This window comes from Mauremys reevesii, linkage group 1 (genome assembly GCF_016161935.1).
Source record: "Mauremys reevesii isolate NIE-2019 linkage group 1, ASM1616193v1, whole genome shotgun sequence".
Taxonomy (NCBI): Eukaryota; Metazoa; Chordata; order Testudines; family Geoemydidae; genus Mauremys; species Mauremys reevesii.
Window position 1 is genome coordinate 272,714,071 of NC_052623.1, and position 18,509 is coordinate 272,732,579.

General features: G+C 40.9%; 1 protein-coding gene across 4 annotated transcripts in view; it reads right to left on the minus strand.

Annotated features, from left to right (window-relative positions):
- LOC120373759 (activating transcription factor 7 interacting protein) overlaps positions 1-18,509 on the minus strand; it is a 180,480-nt gene that overhangs the window by 116,158 nt on the left and 45,813 nt on the right. The gene's annotated exons all lie outside the window — the stretch shown is intronic.

Genomic DNA, 18,509 nt, shown 5'->3' on the forward strand with positions numbered 1-18,509 from the left:
GATTGGGTGTGAAAATAGGAGAAGACTACAAGCCAACCCATGATGCCTCAATTTGCAAAACTATACATATATGTATGTACAATATGTATATCCTTCCAAAAAAATTTTTACACCTGAAACTATTCATCTATGTAGCAGAGACAGATAAGCAACTTCTCTGCAAATGCAAGAAATGAAAGGCTCACACAGTCTTCAAATACTGCACTGAAGGCAAAGGTGTTAAATATTGTATAATACTTTTTTTAATGTTTGTGCTTTTTTATGAAAGGAAAAATTAGTTTTAGAGCCAAGCTAGGCTAGTCATTTTCATTAAGCATTTTATTAAAGAACCCATATTACACTCAAGCAAACAAAAAAAATTAGTGGCATTTTCGTAGTTATAATCTGTCATATACATCTTTATACCTTCTCTCATTATTTCCCATTATTAACGGGTGTGATCATGCAAATGGGTGTGAACAGAAACTGTTATGTTAGACCTGTTATCTCTGTCAGTTTAATTTGGTGATGTTACAATCAAACATTTGGCAATACTATCCACTAGAATGGAAGTGATTGTGACAATCATTCATATTGGACTGTGGCATCCCTGAAACTGAGATTTTATTCCTGCCTTGTAAATTATCTTTCTGCTGAGGAGACCACTAGCCTGCAACGATACACAATGAGGAGCAATAGCAGAGATTCCAGACTACAGGACTCTTCTCATAAGGAATTTAGCATGGTGAGCAGCCTGAACATAAAAAAAGAAATCTTCCATTTACACACAAAGTCTCTTGGTAATAAAATAGAATCCAGCATGGGGTGGATTGGGGTGGGGAGTAAGCATACGGCAATTTTTTAAATTTTCGCAAATATATCTCTGAAATTACTCTAAGTAGGGCAAAGATCAGTATCCACAATGGTTTACTGGAGACCTCCCCTCATCCCCCGAGATAACCAACTTCAGCAGTCCAATTTTCACCAACTTCGCTGCCAAATTATTGCATATATGTACATACACATGTGCACACTCCCACAAACATTGCCCTCTAGGTTGTACAAATTAAATTAGGATTTTTATTGTATTTATTTATTTTACTTTTTGTAAGCAGAGATGGCTGCTAGCATGTAGAACACAGACAGAGCAGTTAATAGTTTGGGATCCTTCAACAGAGCAGAATCATGAATACGCGACATAAATGTATTCAGTTCCACCAAAAAGGAAGACAAAAGAAATGTGAACATTAGGAAACTTTTAAAGAATAAATGTTGGAAGGAAGAAGTGTCACTTTGCCATGAAACAGGTTTCTATAAGTAGTAGTTTTATCAACCATATCTAAAGTCATAAACATTTACTAGGCAATTTTCTATTGAAAAACTGTATTTTGTTATTTTTATTGGTTGGTATGGTCCTTTACCCATAAAACAGCTGTTAATGAAAATATTTAGTCTGTAAATATTAGTCATAGTATCAACTGCTGTCAGGAGAGCTTGAAAGGTATAGCTAACCAATGTTGTTTTCTTTTTACTACAATGGCAAAGGATAAGAGAAACACTTTCAATGAAAGGTCTTCAATTTATTAGTATGAACAATGGCCCTGGCTAATGACAGATACTGCGTGTTTCTATAATGCTGAACAATCACTTTCTAATAAACATCGATGACAGTACAAAATCAAGAATCTCAAGCACAGATTTGGGTAAGATGTATTTGAACTAGTAACATATGATAGTAGATTAAATTCTCTTAGGTCAATAGTCAGCCAGGTATTATTTTATCTTTGCTGACAGGAAAATATCTGTCATTCAACTCAACTCAAAAATATAAAACTATGCACTCAAAGAAAAAAATTCAAGATATTTTTCAAAGAGCATTTCCAAACTGCATTTCATTATGTTTCAACTTCAAACATAAGCAGTTATAGCCCAGCCACTTCTTCAGCCTAATTCTTCCACAAAGCAAATTCTACAGTCACAACCAGTAAAAAAAAGACTGTCAAGGCTTAACAAATGAATCATTACTCAGGCTGACTGAGGAGAAGCTCACAATGGGAAACAGGAAGTGCGTAAATATATCACACCAAAAATATGGCTCTTTTATGTTGCTTCGGCAATGAAAAGGAGCTGTAAACTTAACCAGGTTTCTGCCGGTTTTGACAACATAGTGCTCTCTACGCCCGGTTGTGCTCTGGCGATTCCCGTTTGCCAGAATGTTTCCTTGAGATCAAAAACAGGGTTCAGACTGAGCTAGTACACGGCAATACTGTGTACCAGCATCTTTTATGCTGTCTTCTTGTTCTCTAACCTTTCATTTTAAATAAGTCTTTATCTCATAGGTTACCAAGATCCCTTCAAACCACCTGTAACTGATCCAGTAACATGCCTATAATTGCAAACCTGAAACAATAACTAAGAGGTGTGAGCTGCCTTGTCTATTTCAATGGATGCTAACTAAAAATGACCAATGATAATACTTCATTGTTACCAATTTCATTGCTTGCCAGAGTATGAAAGAAAGGAGAGAGGAACATATTATGAAGATTTGTATAATCCACTGTGATAGTTTTTTTTGGCACCTTAAATGAGTGGTTTTGGGAGACTACCACCAATCCCCCTCTCCTCCAAACCAAGGAGAAGTCAACCCAAAGAAGCCTGGTAGAGCCCAACAGAGCATCTGCCACTCATCCCCAAGGGTGCTGCCAAGCTCAAGTAGTCCACAGGCCATACAGGCCTCAGCAAGGGAAAGCCAAACTTGAGGTTCCCAGCAGAATCCATAGCGTACAATTATTATTTTTAGCACATTTTTATAAATGCTAATGTTTTGTATGCTTTTTTGACCGCTGCTGTGCATTGAGCAAACACTTCCAGGAGCATTTCAGTTCCGAGTAGAAAACTTCCATGCTTGTTATTTGTACATGAAGATTTTTTTTCTTTTTTAAAAGTTTAATCACAATAATTATTCAGTTTTTGAGTACGAGAATGACAAAATTACAATCACCCCATTATAAAGAAAACGGTGGCCTTTTTTTGTACAACCCTACTGTCAAAACTTCATGGGGTTAACAGCTGAAATGCTGCAAGGGAGCAGCTCTCATTGAAGAGCAGTACCCTGTCTTGTCCACAATAAAACTGGTTTTAATTTGACAGTTATCCACATATGAAATCAAATATCAAGCATTTTCCTATTGTTTACATTTTTCATGCAATGAAATTACTATTAGTAATATGGATAAACCCCCACATGACGTCCAATACTTACATTTCTGCATTTTCTGGACAATTTAAATGATGATTTTTATTCATTTAAAATAAATATTTGACATCACAGCAGAAAAAACTGAAAAAATAGGTACTATCAAAGTTTACAGGGTCAGTGGTTTCTCCTCATCTGTTAGTGACTGAGAGATCTGAGTTCTGCTTCCAGAGCCATGAGTAAGCTGAAGACCCACTGTAATGGATGTGGGGACCTCCATGAGCAGAATTATGGTGTAGGTGCCACATGTGATTTACACAGGTCCATCTGAATGAACAGACAGGTTCACATAAAAACAAGGCAGAGGCATAATTTGATCTCTTCGACTGAAAACTCTTAAAAACTCAAAAACATCTCATTGATCAAACATTAGAAGAAGGAACGGCAGGGGGAAATAGCTCAGTGGTTTGAGCATTGGCCTGCTAAACCCAGGGTTGTGAGTTCAATCTTTAGGGGGCCACTTAGGGATCTGGGGCAAAAATCAGTACTTGGCCTGCTAATGAAGACAGGGGGAGATAGTCTCCTATTATTATTATTATAACTGCATAGAACAGTGCTTGTTCCAGCTGTAGCCTGGTCTACACTACGCGTTTAAACCGGTTTTAGGAGCATTAAACCGATTTAACGCCACACCCGTCCACACTAAGAGGCCCTTTATATCGGTATAAAGGGCTCTTTAAACCGGTTTCTGTACTCCTCCCTAACGAGAGGAGTAGCGCTAATATCGGTATTACCATATCGGATTAGGGTTAGTGTGGCCGCAGATCGACGGTATTGGCCTCCGGGCGGTATCCCACAGTGCACCACTGACCGCTCTGGACAGCAATCTGAACTCGGATGCAGTGGCCAGGTAGACAGGAAAAGCCCCACGAACTCTTGAATATTTCCTGTTTGCCCAGCGTGGAGCTCCGATCAGCACGTGTGGCGATGCAGTTAAAAATCAAAATAAAGAAAGAGCTCCCGCATGGACCATGCGGACGTGATCGCTGTAAGGGCAGGCAAATCTGTTCTATCAGTGCTCCGTTACAGAAGACGAATTAAAAAACATTTTTAAAAAATCTCCAGACAGACGCCATAGCAGGGACTCAGCGCACTGCTGCGTGACAAGCGTAACGGAAAGCCAAGGAATCAAATGGATGCTCATGGACTGGAGGACTCAAGCTATCCCACAGTTCCTGCAGTCTCTCTGAAAAGCATTTGCATTCTTGGCTGAGCTCCAAATGCTTCTAGGGTCAAACACAGTGTCTGCGGTGGGTCAGGGCATAGCTCGGCAATTTACGCACACCCCCCCCCCCCACCCCCAGAAGTGAAAGGGAAAACAATCCTCTCTTGACTCTTTTACATGTTACCCTATCTTTACTGAATGCTGCAGATAGACGCGATGCTGCAGCACTGAACACCAACATCCTTGCTCCCCCCCCCCCCCGCCATGGGTGGCTGATGGTGCAAAACGACTGGTACCCGTCCTCATCATCAGCCTATTGGCACATGGGGCAGTGCAAAAGGGCTGGTAACCATGCTGACTAGCATCCGTCAGGTCGATCAAGGGCGCCTGGCCCTAATTTTTCCTGGTAGATGGTGCAGTATGGCTGATAACCATCGTCATCATAGCAACAGGGGGCTGAGCTCTGTCAGCCCCCACCCTTCATGTGTAAAAAAGAGATTCAATTGCCCCTGGACTAGCAGAGGGATGCTGGGCTCCTCTCCTCCACACTCCTTACTGTCCTGTCTGGACTATCATAGCAGCTGGAGGCTGCTTTCCACTCATTTCTCACTAACAAGTCACTGTGTCTTATTCCTGCATTCTTTATTACTTCATCACACAAGTGGGGGGACAATGCTACAGTAGCCCAGGAAGGCTGGGGGAAGAACGGAATGAACAGGTGGGGTTGTTGCATGAGCACCCCCTGTGAATAGCATACAGCTCATAATTTCTGCAGGATCTGACACAGAGCAGCTGTGCTCTCTGATACAGTGGTTCTCTAGTACACTTGCCCATATTCTAGGCAGGACTGATTCTATTTTTAGATACCAAAAAGGAGGGATTGACTCTGGGAGTCATTCCCAATTTGTTTTTGCGCCTGGCTAAGAGCAGCCAGGGGCACTTATGACAGCAGCAAATGGTGCAAAACGACTGGTAGCCATGATCATCTTTTTACCAATTTATGGATTGGTAGATGGTGCAGTATGGCTGGTAACCATCTCTGCTGTCATGCAAAAGCAAAAGCATGCTGCTGTGTAGCGCTGCTGAATCGCCTCTGTCAGCGGCATCTAGTACACATACGGTGACAGTCACAAAAGGCAAAACAGGCTCCATGATTGCCATGCTATGGCATCTGCCAGGGCAATCCAGGGAAAAAAGGCGTGAAATGCTTGTCTGCCGTTGCTTTCCCAGAGGAAGGAGTGACTGACGACATTTACCCAGAACCACCCGCGACAATGATTTTTGCCCCATCAGGCACTGGGATCTCAACCTGGAAATTCCAAGGGGTGGGGGAGGCTGCGGGAACTATGGGATAGCTACGGAATAGCTACCCACAGTGCAACGCTCCAGAAGTCGATGCTAGCCTCGGACCGTGGACGCACACCACCGATTTAATGTGTTTAGTGTGGCCGCGCGCACTCGATTTTATACAATCTGTTTTACAAAACTGGTTTATGCAAATTCGGAATAGTCCCGTAGTGTAGACGTACCCTGTGAAATGGTAACACACAGTTCTTGTTGCTTGAAAGCACTGAGATGAGTTGCTGTAAAGAAGTAGATTGCTGATTATCAAATTTAGTAGCCTGATTTTGACTGTGGACTATATCAATCAGAGTCTTCAGCAGCAGGTGGAAGACCGCAATATGGACAATACTTTCACATGAAAGGGCAGGGGGGTGGTCAGGTAAATGCTGCCCAAGAAATCAACTTAAAGCAAAAAAATCCTCATTTCCTTTGTATCTTTTTGTTCAAATTCACATAGTTGCATATGTTACTCACACTTAAAATTAGGTATTTACTATCACAAAAGGTAAATAGTTAATTTATACCATCTTCCCTTTTAGAAAGATCTTAGTGAAGGATTCCTGCAATGCTGCACCTACATTTTTATCCGCTATAAAGAAGGAAGATTTTTTGATGGTTTATATGGATACACATTTATTAAGCTTTTGTTAAAATTAATGTGTTTAAATTCATGCTAATATATTTGTGTTTTAATTAAAATTAGCTCATTTAAATTTGGGGTTAAGTTTTTACTCCATAACACCCACAAACTCTCCCACTAAAAGCCAGAGACATCCTGATTTTAATTCAAAACATTATAACCTTTCTGAAATAAGATTCTCAAAATGTATCTGGACTGCTAATAATAAAACCAGTTTGAGTTCTATTTTAAAATACACAAGGAAAAGTGTTGAGGGAGAAGAATGATTTACTGTAGCCCGTAGCTGTGCTGGATGGTTCCACCTGACATCCAACTACCCCAAACAAAACATGGAGTTTCTGTCAAATATCCATCACAGAAAGTCAGTATTGCATCAATGAAAAGGGCAGAGACTGCTGAAAAAAATCAGTGTCTAGTTTGCCAGCGTATCCTAAGGGAACATAGCTATTGAAGCTTGAAATACCTTAGCCTAGGGCTAATTAAGTCTTGCACAGACATGATTCTCAGAATTCATGTGTCTGTTTGCTCTTGTTCAAATATAGTCAGTCATAATGAGGACTAACAGTATGTAGTAACTCCTTTAGGAGTTATACTATCTAGAAACTCAAAACACCTTTACAGCTTTAATACAACCTTACACCTACAGTATATTTTAAAAACTGTTTTTTCAATTCTTATTGCTACATAAACAGATGATTTTATTGACCCTATTCTGTCCTGAGAAGAAACAAGAGAAGCAGTTATAATTAAATGAAAGAAACCACATGTGTATTAGCAAAAGGGAATTGGGTTGCAAAAAACAAATAGCTAGTATGGTATATACGCAAAAAGAGCTCAGCATTTCCCTTCAACTCTGGCCCGTTTGTAAAGGGTTAAATGCAATCATGGAGCAATAATTTGCTGTCTTATTTATTTGCACATGTAAGATACATGTCCATGCTAAAAAATTCCTATATACCATGTCAACATTTAATTCCTTGGTTCAGAGATTAAATCTACTTCTGAAAATAAGTGTAGTATATGAGTTAAAGCCCCAAGATGTGAAAACATAGGTGACAATGAAGAACCAAATTCAAGCCTGGCATATGGAGGAGGCCAGACTAACCCTGTTTGAAGTCCACTAAAAAGACATGGCAGTAACGACAATATAACACAAAATTTCCTGAAAAAAATGCTCCACAAAAACTAGTAATTAATTTCACATTTGATCACATTGGGGACATCTCTCTCCAACAGCAAGACGGGAGGTCAAAGATCCTTGGGGTGCAGTATTCCAAACCTCTGTATTACTGTAGCAGCATAAATTAGATTACCTTCACTTTTTCCTGGTGACCAAAGCCACAACTTTAGCCATAAAGCAATAAATTATACAGACTCTGATCAGCTCTACTAAAATTTTCTCAGGTTTCTTTAAATTAAATCATGTGAAGATCAAAGGCTCAGCATCATCCCTTTTGATCTCACCAATTGCATCTATTCCTTGATATCACAGACACAGAACCTGGTACACACGGCACCAAATTCTATATAATTGGAGATATACCAACCTCCTAGAACTGGAAGGGACCTTGAAAGGTCATCAAGTCCAGCCCCCTGCCTTCACTAGCAGGACCAATTTTTGCCCCAGATCCCTAAGTGGCCCCCTCAAGGATTGAACTCACAACCCTGGGTTTAGCAGGCCAATGCTCAAACCACTGAGCTATCCTCCTCCCTGATATCTAGTTATATCAGATATAACTAGGCATTCCCACAGAAAGTTAGAAGGTGGCACTGATGGGAGCTGTGAAGGCAAAGAAACATTCTGGTTTATACAAAATGCCAGTGAAATTTTTCTACACAGGTCAATCTTAGATTCAAATCTTTTTTTCCTGATCATATGTATCCCAAGAGACAGCTTTCTTTGAGTGTAAAGAGTAAAAGTGTCCAGAAGTTAAACCTGGAAGATTAAAAAGATTCATGATTTGGCGGGGGGAGAGAAGGGGAGCATCTCTTTGGAATTCTATGCACTTTCTCTGTGCAATTGTGCCCTTCCTGCAGTTACATTTACTTTATCTACCTTAGCTACTTATCTGCCCCTCAACCTTCCTCGTTACTGTAGTTATCTGAACACCTCACAATCTTGAATGCATTTAACTCTGCCACACCCCTGTGAAGTAGGGAAGTACTATTATCCCTATCTTAGAGATGGAGAACTGAGGCACAGGAAGCATTGGACATAGCAGAGAACTGAACCTGGGTCTCTCAAGGACCATCTTTCCTCTTATTTAATTAATGCCTCATTTTAACAGCAAATGCGTGCAAGGTTAGACTTCCTCCAATATGATTCACACAGTTCTAGAATGTTCTGCAGCAGGTTCCTGGTATACGTTGGGGTTGCATTCTTGAAAATGGCGAAGGATAACGAAACGACGGATACTGGGGACAGATACCCTCCATCCCCGCTCCGCCTCTTCCTGCCCCACCTCTTCCCACCCAGTTTCGCCCCCTCCTCCGAGCACACCCCATCCCTACTCCTCCCCCTCTCCCCCAGCCTCCTGCATGCTGCAAAACAGCTGATCACAGTGGGAAGGAGGCTGCTGGCGACGGATATGTGGACTGACATAAATTGGAACACGCTCCCCTACTGATGAGCAACGGATATGCGAAACAACAGATAAGAGGGAGATGTATACCAGGGACCCCCTGTATAACTAATCTTTATTACATGAGATGACTTTCAAGTAAAGGAAGCTATCCACAATCTACAGCAAGAAACAAATTAAAGAATGAAATGCATGTCTATTTGCTACTGCCTATAATTAAAGGTAAGAGCCTACTGTCAATTGCCAACTATTTTGGTTCACTTTTCAAATTATAATGAAACAAAACAAAAGCATTTCAGTTACTTAAAAATCTACAGAAAGTATAGTTAATTTGTAAAGTTGCCTTTTTCAACAGTCATTACATGAAGTTTTTGGATTTGTTCACACTTGCAAGGTCACAGTTGCATATGATATAAGCAAAGGGTTAGCAGAAAAAAAGAAAAAAAAAGAAAAAAAGTCTGCTCAAAGTGCTTGATCTTGGAGAACTGGGATGATCTTTTACATACACTGTCTTAACTCACAGAGCTGGTGTCCAAACACTCAGTCTACCAGAATTATCTTGATTTTGGAAGACAGTACTAATATCCCTTCCTGTTTTAAAGAAACCAAGGTTTTGTTCCAATCTTACAAAAACAGCTTGGTGACCGGATACTTTCTCCCTGTCCACCCAAAGTTGTAAGGCACAAATGTGTTAGCCTCCCAATGCCCAATGGTTCTCACAGTGTTGCCCATTATACACCTAAAAAGACACACACGCCCCCCCCCCCCAAATTATCTTTTCAACATCTCATGATTTTATGTCAATCTCATGATTTTCAAAGGTTTGGGCTGGCCATACCACATGAAAAGAACAAGAGAGCACATGGGCTCAGTTCAAAAACATCTAGGCCAGACAGCAGGAGCAGTGGGTGACTGTAAGAGCTAGTACAGCAGCCGCACTACCACCGGGGGTGAGTGGGCGGGGGGAGAAGAGAGGGAGGATAGAAAGCTAGAAGGTGAAAAACACAAATTGGACTGTTTCTCACCCTTGTACATCCACATATTCCTGAACTGCCATCCAATGTGACAAGTGTCCAACTTTGCATTCTAAAAATTGACGACGTATTCACAGAAAATTAAATAAGACTGAATTATACTGCATTTATTAATCAAGACCACAACAAAAGGCTAAATACAGAAACTCTTTTCTCTGCAGTGAAGAATCCACGCTAGTGAAGAATTCTAACTCCATGAACCAGGAGAATTCATCTTTGAGACCCAGCTGGACTTATTCTCCCCCCTAGCAACTCAAGACCCAGAACTGTGCAGGGGACAGCCCCGCTTCAGGCACACCAGGGCCCATGCAGCCCAACCCCTCCTCCTGCCACGAGTTCAGGGAAGAAAAACTGCTGGGAGGGGACAGCCAGAAACTCAGTCAGCAGAGACAAGCAACTAGAGAAGGGACCTTCAGACACCGATGTCATCAATTCCTGACTTTTCCATGACACAGGGACCAATTGGCAGAGGGAACAGGGTTTTATGGGAATCCATTGGGCTTACATGTGAGGTTTCTACAGAGAGCCAGTAGCCCACTTGTCACCCTAATCATTGCAAAATATATTTAAAGATAACATTTAAGAAGTTATGCAACTATATTGAAAATTATATTCTTAAGGTCTTGGTAAGATAGGTGACCAGGGGATGACATGACTCCGACAGGTTCCTTTCAGGTAGGAGGTAACAGACACTTATCTCCCTGGTCATATGTGTATTGTCCGCTTCACAATGGACACTGAACCTGATGCTAATCAAGAAACTGTGAAATCAACAAGAGAGGAAAGCCATAGGAAAAAACAAACAGAAGGGAGTATCCTGTTTATGAATAAGAACAAAGGATTGTTCTGATATAGCTAGGTGTTCCAAGAGACACCCTGGATACTTCACCACGGAGACAAGCTGATAGCATTTCTTTGTCATATGAAAAGAGGCTAACAGCCTGCCTGGCTATAAAGCACTGGTGTGCAACACTATTAGACATGAGACTATCTTGTTAATTTAGTCTAGACTACACTTTTGATCTTAGCTCCAAGGAGCCGAGAAGCATGAGTGTTATTTTTATATGTAACCATTTGTTTCATAATTCTGCTACTATTACACCTCTACTCTGATATAATGCTGTCCTGGGAGCCAAAAAAAATCTTACTGCGTTATATCGAACTTGCTTTGATCCTCAGGAGCGCGCAGCTCCCCTGCCACAGGAGCGCTGCTTTACCGCATTATATCTAAATTCGTGTTATATCGGGTCGCATTATATTGGGGTAGAGGTGTACTTTGAATCTCTATGCTTTGTTAAATAAACCTATTCTTGATTTCACTATAAACATATCTAAGTGCTATGTGAAGCAGGGTGGTGATGAGAAGTGTAACTGGTAAGCTGGGGTGTACTGTTTCTTTGGCATTAGTGGATTTGTGAATAGCGTGTGTCCAGTGAACTAGGGGATGGACACTCTAGGGAGATGCTCAGAGCAGTTGCAGTTTGCCTTTCACTAACCTGGAGAGACAGCAGGGCCTATGTAGAACTAAAGGGGAGCAGTTGTGTTGCATGTGGCCAGTGGAGTTGGGTAGCTGAGCCCTGGTAGACACAAAAAGGTTTCTTCATGCTAATGGCAGGTGCTCTGTGAGGTGCCTCAATTCTGGGTACCCCCAGGAAGCGTCACATCCTCTCCACCCTCCAGTTTTTACTCTGGAAATTTTCCCGTAAGTCTTTTGACTGTTTGCTCCAACTCTCTACCCTCAGTCTCTTCACTTCAGTCTAACTTCAACTACCTTCCATGCTACCCTTTCCTCTATCTTCTTAATTCCCACCCTTTAATGCCCCCTTCCTCTTCCTACTCTACTTCCTTCTCAACAAAACCCAACCTAATTTTTTTTTAAAGAAACCAACAAAAAGTGATGAGACCAACATGACATTTGCACACTCTTCTTGAATGTTATATTCCCTCCCTCAGAGGTTTGTTTTTACTATCTAAGATTGTCCCTGCAGTGAAGAGTTTACATTCTCCTTGTTTGAAAAAAATGCCTAGCATAATGGGACCCTGATCTCAGTTGGGGTCCCTAGATGCTACCTTAATAAATAAATAATAATGGCTTGATGCTCTTCTACATGAAAACAAGTTGTTGAAGAAAAAGTTGTTTTGACTACCTCTATTTCACATTTTTTTCTCTGCTGTAAAACTGTCAAGCTGGACATCTGCTATAAGAAAACAATGCAACATTCTGGAGAAAGATGGCAAGAATATATAGTCAGTATATTCAACAACAAGACTTAACACTTTTACATTTCCCAAGCAGTGAAACCTGTTGCAGGATACAAAGCAACTGCCAAAGGACATGCAAAAGTCATAATACACCCAACGTTCAAACATATGGATACACTGATTAATTTATTGTGCGGCACATATTGGTTGACTATGAACTGTCACTCTTCACCCTGAAGGTGATCATATTTCAGTGGTGCTGTATGCATATCAAGTAATACAGAACTGATGTGTTTTGTGTCCGTTACATTTTCTACAAGTGAAGCTGCTAATATTCAGACTTGTTTAATTTCCGTAGTGGAACGGTATCTTCCAGGGGATAGGGACAGCACTGCCTGTTCCCAAGGAAAGACAGAAGACCGTGGTTGTGGAAAGATTGAGCCAGGAAATAAAAAACTGACAGTTAAGTAAAGTCACATGGCACTGGCAGCACAAGTATGAGCAGTGGCCCGAAAACAAGGAGATGAAATGAGTACAGTTGCTGCTGCCCATTGCCACTGCAGGACAGCACAAAATGAGTATTAAAGTAGCTATAGGGAAGAAGAGGTCTGGAAATATTTGCTGTAAATTTTCACTTTTTTTTTTAAGTTAATTAAAACAAACTACCAGGAAATATTTCCAGTTCCACAATAGTTAACAAAGCACTTTGGGACCCCTCAGGAGGATACAGGAGCATTACATGATATTAGCTTTGAGAGATGTTTAAAAATAGCCATTAAAAGAGGGACGTCTCGGATATAAAGGCACAAAAAAGAGTGAAAAAGCCATATCCATCTTTCAGAAAGGGAACGATGATATAAGGTGAGTGAAACAGCAGTTTTCAAGATAACTGGAACAGACAGACAAATAAACTTCAGTTCTTTTTAAATAAATAAATAAATAAAGCTGCTCAATGAATACACACACACAGTAAGCAAATTTGCAGTTCCAAAAGCTGGGTCAACACACGTGAGCCACAATAATGTGGTCTTCCATGAGGATTTTAGATCCAAATTTGCCTCTCTCATACAAACCCGAAGTTTCAATATTTTATTTTAAATTATACACATGAAATGCAAAACCATAAAGTGAGGCTACAGACAATATGACATCAATGATACATCATTTAAAGTAAACTGATCTAACAAAGCTTTACAGCACCTTTCATCTCCAAAGCAATCCACAATCATTAGCAAGTTGATCCTCAGAAACTCTTTTTAAGTGAATTATAACATTTTAGAGATGCGGTGCATGCATGCACACACAGAGTTAAGGTCCACACATTCAAAAGCTGTCTCTTTGGCGGTTCAATAAGAAGCCAATAGGGCCAGATTTTCAGAAGTACTAAGCTTCAACTGGAGCCCTGGGTGTGCCTCACTTCTGAAAAATCAGGTCCTTAGATACTTTAAAATTAGGTGACCAATAACTAAAGCATCCAAAATGAGAGATTGCTTTTAAAGTTAACCTGTAAATTACTTGGCCAAAGCCAAAGGGGGACTATGTCAGAGCCAGGATTAGAATTCAAGCATTTGACTCCCAGTCCTCTGTTCAAAACAAGAAATCATACCCTTTCCTTTTGTGTTAATGTCTCACATTTGGACAATAGCAAGTTGAAATGTACCATATGTACAGATACAGTATTTAACGAAAGACAGGCACTCATGCTACTCTAATTTAGTCTGTGAAGCTACTAAGTCACTTTCTCCCACTAATTAAAGACATTTTGAAAGCCTATGTTATAAACTGCAGATTTTAGATGCACAGTAGACAGGGTTTTATATGTCAAGGACAGACTGGCAGTAATGAAAAACAAAAGCATATTTTGGCATCCAAATGCTTTTTTCCTCAGAACTACATTTCCATAATGAATAGTTTAGACAATAATGATTTTAAATAAATGAGTTTTCATTATTTGTTTCCTCTGATGTTACGCTACTAGGATTAATAAGTTCCTCCCATCATTGGGTATTTGGCTTTCAGAAGTCTCATAAAAAAGCTTGAGAAGCCTGCTAGAAATTTAAACTATCAAAACATGTAATGTGTATTTTTTAAATTGGGTTAATCAAGTTCGGTGAGTTCAGAAGAAAGCAAGCTAGGGAGAAGGATATGACAATCAGACCTTAAGTCCTCTCTGAAATATTGCACAAATTTAAATTAGACAGAGTTTTAAACAACCTAAAAAAAACAAAACACAACTCTTGATTATTACACCCCTATCTATCTTCAGTCAGGTATCCTCATCAGACAGGTATTTTGAAGACTCAACACTACCTGAATTGAGTCTTATTCAAATTTGGTTGAGGGAGAGGGGGAGGAGAAGGCACAGAGAGAGAGTGCGCGAGTGCGAGTCTTTCCCTGTTAGCTGCACTGCTGCTAACATTAGCTATCATCATCTGTGGCCAAGAGATAGCACACAGAGTTGCTAAGCAACTCTTTTTGGGCCGTCTCAATATCGGCTTTCTGCCACTTGGGAATACTTAAATGAACCTAGCATTTGCACATAAAAAAAACCCAGAGGCAATGCATTACTAAATGCAATACCAACTGCAAACAAACTCTTCACAACTGTTTCACAAAGTCTGATCAAGCAGGCCACAGACCCTTCAAGAGAATTTTTTTTTTTTAAATAAAGCAATCAGCTTATACGATTCATTCATTTCAAAATCAAATTCCTCCTTCTATTTTGATCACTACCAAATTTAAGTCATGAAGATTTATTTTGTTGCCATTTTTGTAAAGCACATTAAGACCTCATGTGAGGGCAAGCAAAAGGTTGCAAGGAAAAATGCAAGAATTAAAAAAAATGCAGGGAGTATTTACTTTTCCACTGTGACAATCTGTCCCCCTATGTTCACCCCTTTTTACAGGGCTACGGTAAATTTTGAACAAAATATGTCTTGTGAGGTATGATTTGAAAACTCAATTTGCTACCCATTATTGTCCTGGTAAAATATGCATGGCAGGCAACATTGTATGTAAAGTTACATGGTTTACTATATCAGAGGTCGGCAACCTTTCAGAAGTGGTGTGCCGAGTCTTCATTTATTCACTCAAATTTAAAGTTTCACGTGCCAGTAAAAATTTTAATGTTTTTATGTCTATAACTAAACTATTGTTGTATGTAAAGTAAATAAGGCTTTAAAAATGTTTAAGAAGCTTCATTTAAAATTAAATTAAAATGTGGAGCCCCCCAGACTCGTGGCCAGGACCTGGGCAGTGTGAGTGCCACTGAAAATCAGCTTGCGTGCCACCTTCGGCACCCGTGCCATAGGTTGCCTACCCCTGTACTATATGATATTACTAAGGCATGTTCCAAGTCTGGGGAGCTGTCACAAACCAGTTTCCCAGAGACTAAAGACTAGCCGACACCTCAACCAGGTGTCAACAAAAATCAAATGGACCATCACCTGGTTAAGTGGCCGTTCTTTGGCAGAAAAGAGGGTGGGGGCAAAAAAACTACATCTTGACAAAGAAATAGTTTGGGATTCCCATCACACAGACTTTCTGTTTCCTGAACCTCAACAGGGGATGATTCTCAAAGAAAAACAATAAGGGAGAGCAGACACCCCAAATTATCACTCCCCTTTCTCTCTGCCCCAGCATCCACAACACCTGAACAACAAAGGAAGCTGCTTTGGACGGGGGGAGGGGGATCCTGATTGAAAGAGATTCATCCAATAAGGCTGCTGAAATGTGGTGAGAGAAATCTGCTTTGAATTCACTTAATAAGCTAAGTTAGGTATTAGTTGTGTTTTACTTTTATTTTCTTGTAATCAATTCTGACTTTTATGCCTCAATTCTTGTAGTCACTTAAAAATCTCTTTCTGTAGTTAATAAATTTGTTTTACTGTTAGATAAACCAGTGTGTTTGGATTGAGGTGTTTGGGAAACTCCATTTGGAATAACAGGATTTGGGCATATCATTTTCTATTAATAAAATGATGGACTTTATATGAGCTTGTCTTGTCCAACAGAGAGCTGGCAGTACATTTCTCGGGAATGTCTGGAACTGAGAATTTGCTGGTGTTACTCTGCAATTGCATGAGTTGCTGGACATAGCACTCATACAGTATAACTGGGAGTAACTTACATGCTGTATGTGAGCAGACCAAGAGTGGTAGCTCTCACAGAAAAGCAGTGCAAAAGGCACCCCAATGTGGAGAACTGAGGAGAAACAGCTGTTCATCAGTCCAGATAGTACCTTGCACGTAATGTCCCATCCACTCCTAAATTTTTCTAAATATTTACCTGTACATGATTTTTCCGCATAACAAGAACCCTAATCTGCGTGGGTTGTGGTGACATTAGTGTGGTAGGAAGAAACAGCACTATACAAAGAACAGTTACTTTACAGTAACTGTGGTTCTTTGAGACGTGTTGTACACATGGATTCTATGCCACACATACTTTCCCTGTGACTAAGGAATCCTACTCATATAGGATTTTGTATTAATGAAGGAAATAAGGAATGGTTAGGCTCATTCTGCCCATTATGCCTCACGTGAAGGGGCCCTGCAAGGACATCTGAGGTGCAGGAATGGCTCCAGCTTACACAATTGGCCAAACAAACCTAAACTTTGTACAGTATCAGATGCATACAAAGCAGCCTGCAAGGAGGTTCTAGCTATCACCTGTTCCTCTAGCCTGATGGATTTGGGTTCTTCCCTGTGATCCTGTGGGAGTCTTTCCATAAACTGAGACAATTTATCCCAGTGCAGACCAATGCTTCTGGCAAAACACAGAGTGGTCTGCAATACACATCTGGAGACTAATAGAAGAATAGATTTTTCTGCCAAACAGATCCAGTCTCAGTCTTCTTTTGTTGTTGTTTTAGGAGGCCCTTGCTGCCTGGGCCTGGATCATTCCTGGATAGCTGCTATAACAAAATGAGCCTGGCACCAGATGTTAACTAAAAGGACTCAAAGCCCTTGGGAGAAACTCCATACAGTATGTCTGCCCCTCAGAAGTGGCAGGCATTGACGTTAAAATCCACCACAAATCCTCTACAGGCTTTAAAAAATCCCTCGTTAATAGACATGACAAGTTTACCAGGCATGGAAGAAAGAAGACTGTCTAGCAGCTTGTGTGACTTATCCCACTGGAAAGTAGTGCAAGAGTTCTTGGATCTGGGACATGTGTTTCCATCAGGTCTTGGAATACCTTAAAAGCTGAGGATAGGAGGACTGCCTGCCTCATTAGGCGTGGATGATGAAAATGTCACTAGGATCAATTGTTCTTCCATCTCTGCCCATTGATCCTCTTCATTCTTAGGGGAAGAAAATGTGGCCAGAGGCAGGGGGAGCAGCACACCACTGGCTTGTGGTCATATAGCTGCATACCCAAAGGCCTCTAAGCATATGGATACTGGACAGGTGTACACAGAAGAAAAACAGGGGCCCTGTTTCCTGTGAGATCCATGGCCTCCCTTGCTCAAAGAGTAATCTCTGAAATCTGTCTTTGACTGCCAGTGTGGTGCCCATGGAGGAGGTGGAGGAGATGAGCAGGACATAAGTCTCTACTATGTCTTGCTGGAAAAGATTTAAAGAACATGTCTCTTTCAGTGGTTGGGGCTATCCTTGATATGCTCCGACGCTCCTGCATCTTTCCTACCAAGTTAGGGAAGCAGACAGTATCAGCCTCTTCACTCTACCATAATTTTGGTGGCCTAAGACCTAGTTAGTACTGATGATGTTATATGAGTCAGCAACAGGGACTCCAGTATCAGGCCCACAGACAGGTCACTTGGTGCCCAAAAGGCTATAAGCATTGAAAGGGATGTTAACTAAGTGCTGGATACTGTGGGTACCAAGAAGGTCAAAGAGTCAGTGCTGGAGAGAAGGTAGTCAGTCAGTGGCTTTAGCCAGCACAGCAAGCACTCTTTTCATAACCACTACTGAGGTGCTAGAAGGGACCCATCTTAGGCCCGGGACTGCAGAATTTGAGAGGAGTCTAAGGCCTGGTCTACAAGTTAAGGTCGAATTTAGCAGCGTTAAACCGAATTAACCCTGCACCCGTCCACACAACGAAGCCAATTACTTCGACATAAAGGGCTCTTAAAATCGATTTCTGTACTCCTCCCCGACGACGGGAATAGTGCTGAAATAGACATTGCCGGTTCAAATGAGGGTTAGTGTGGACGCAATTTGACGGTATTGGCCTCTGGGAGCTATTCCACAGTGCACCGTTGTGACCGCTCTCGACAGCAATCTGAACTCGGATGCACTGGCCAGGTAGACAGGAAAAACCCCGCGAACTTTTGAATTTCATT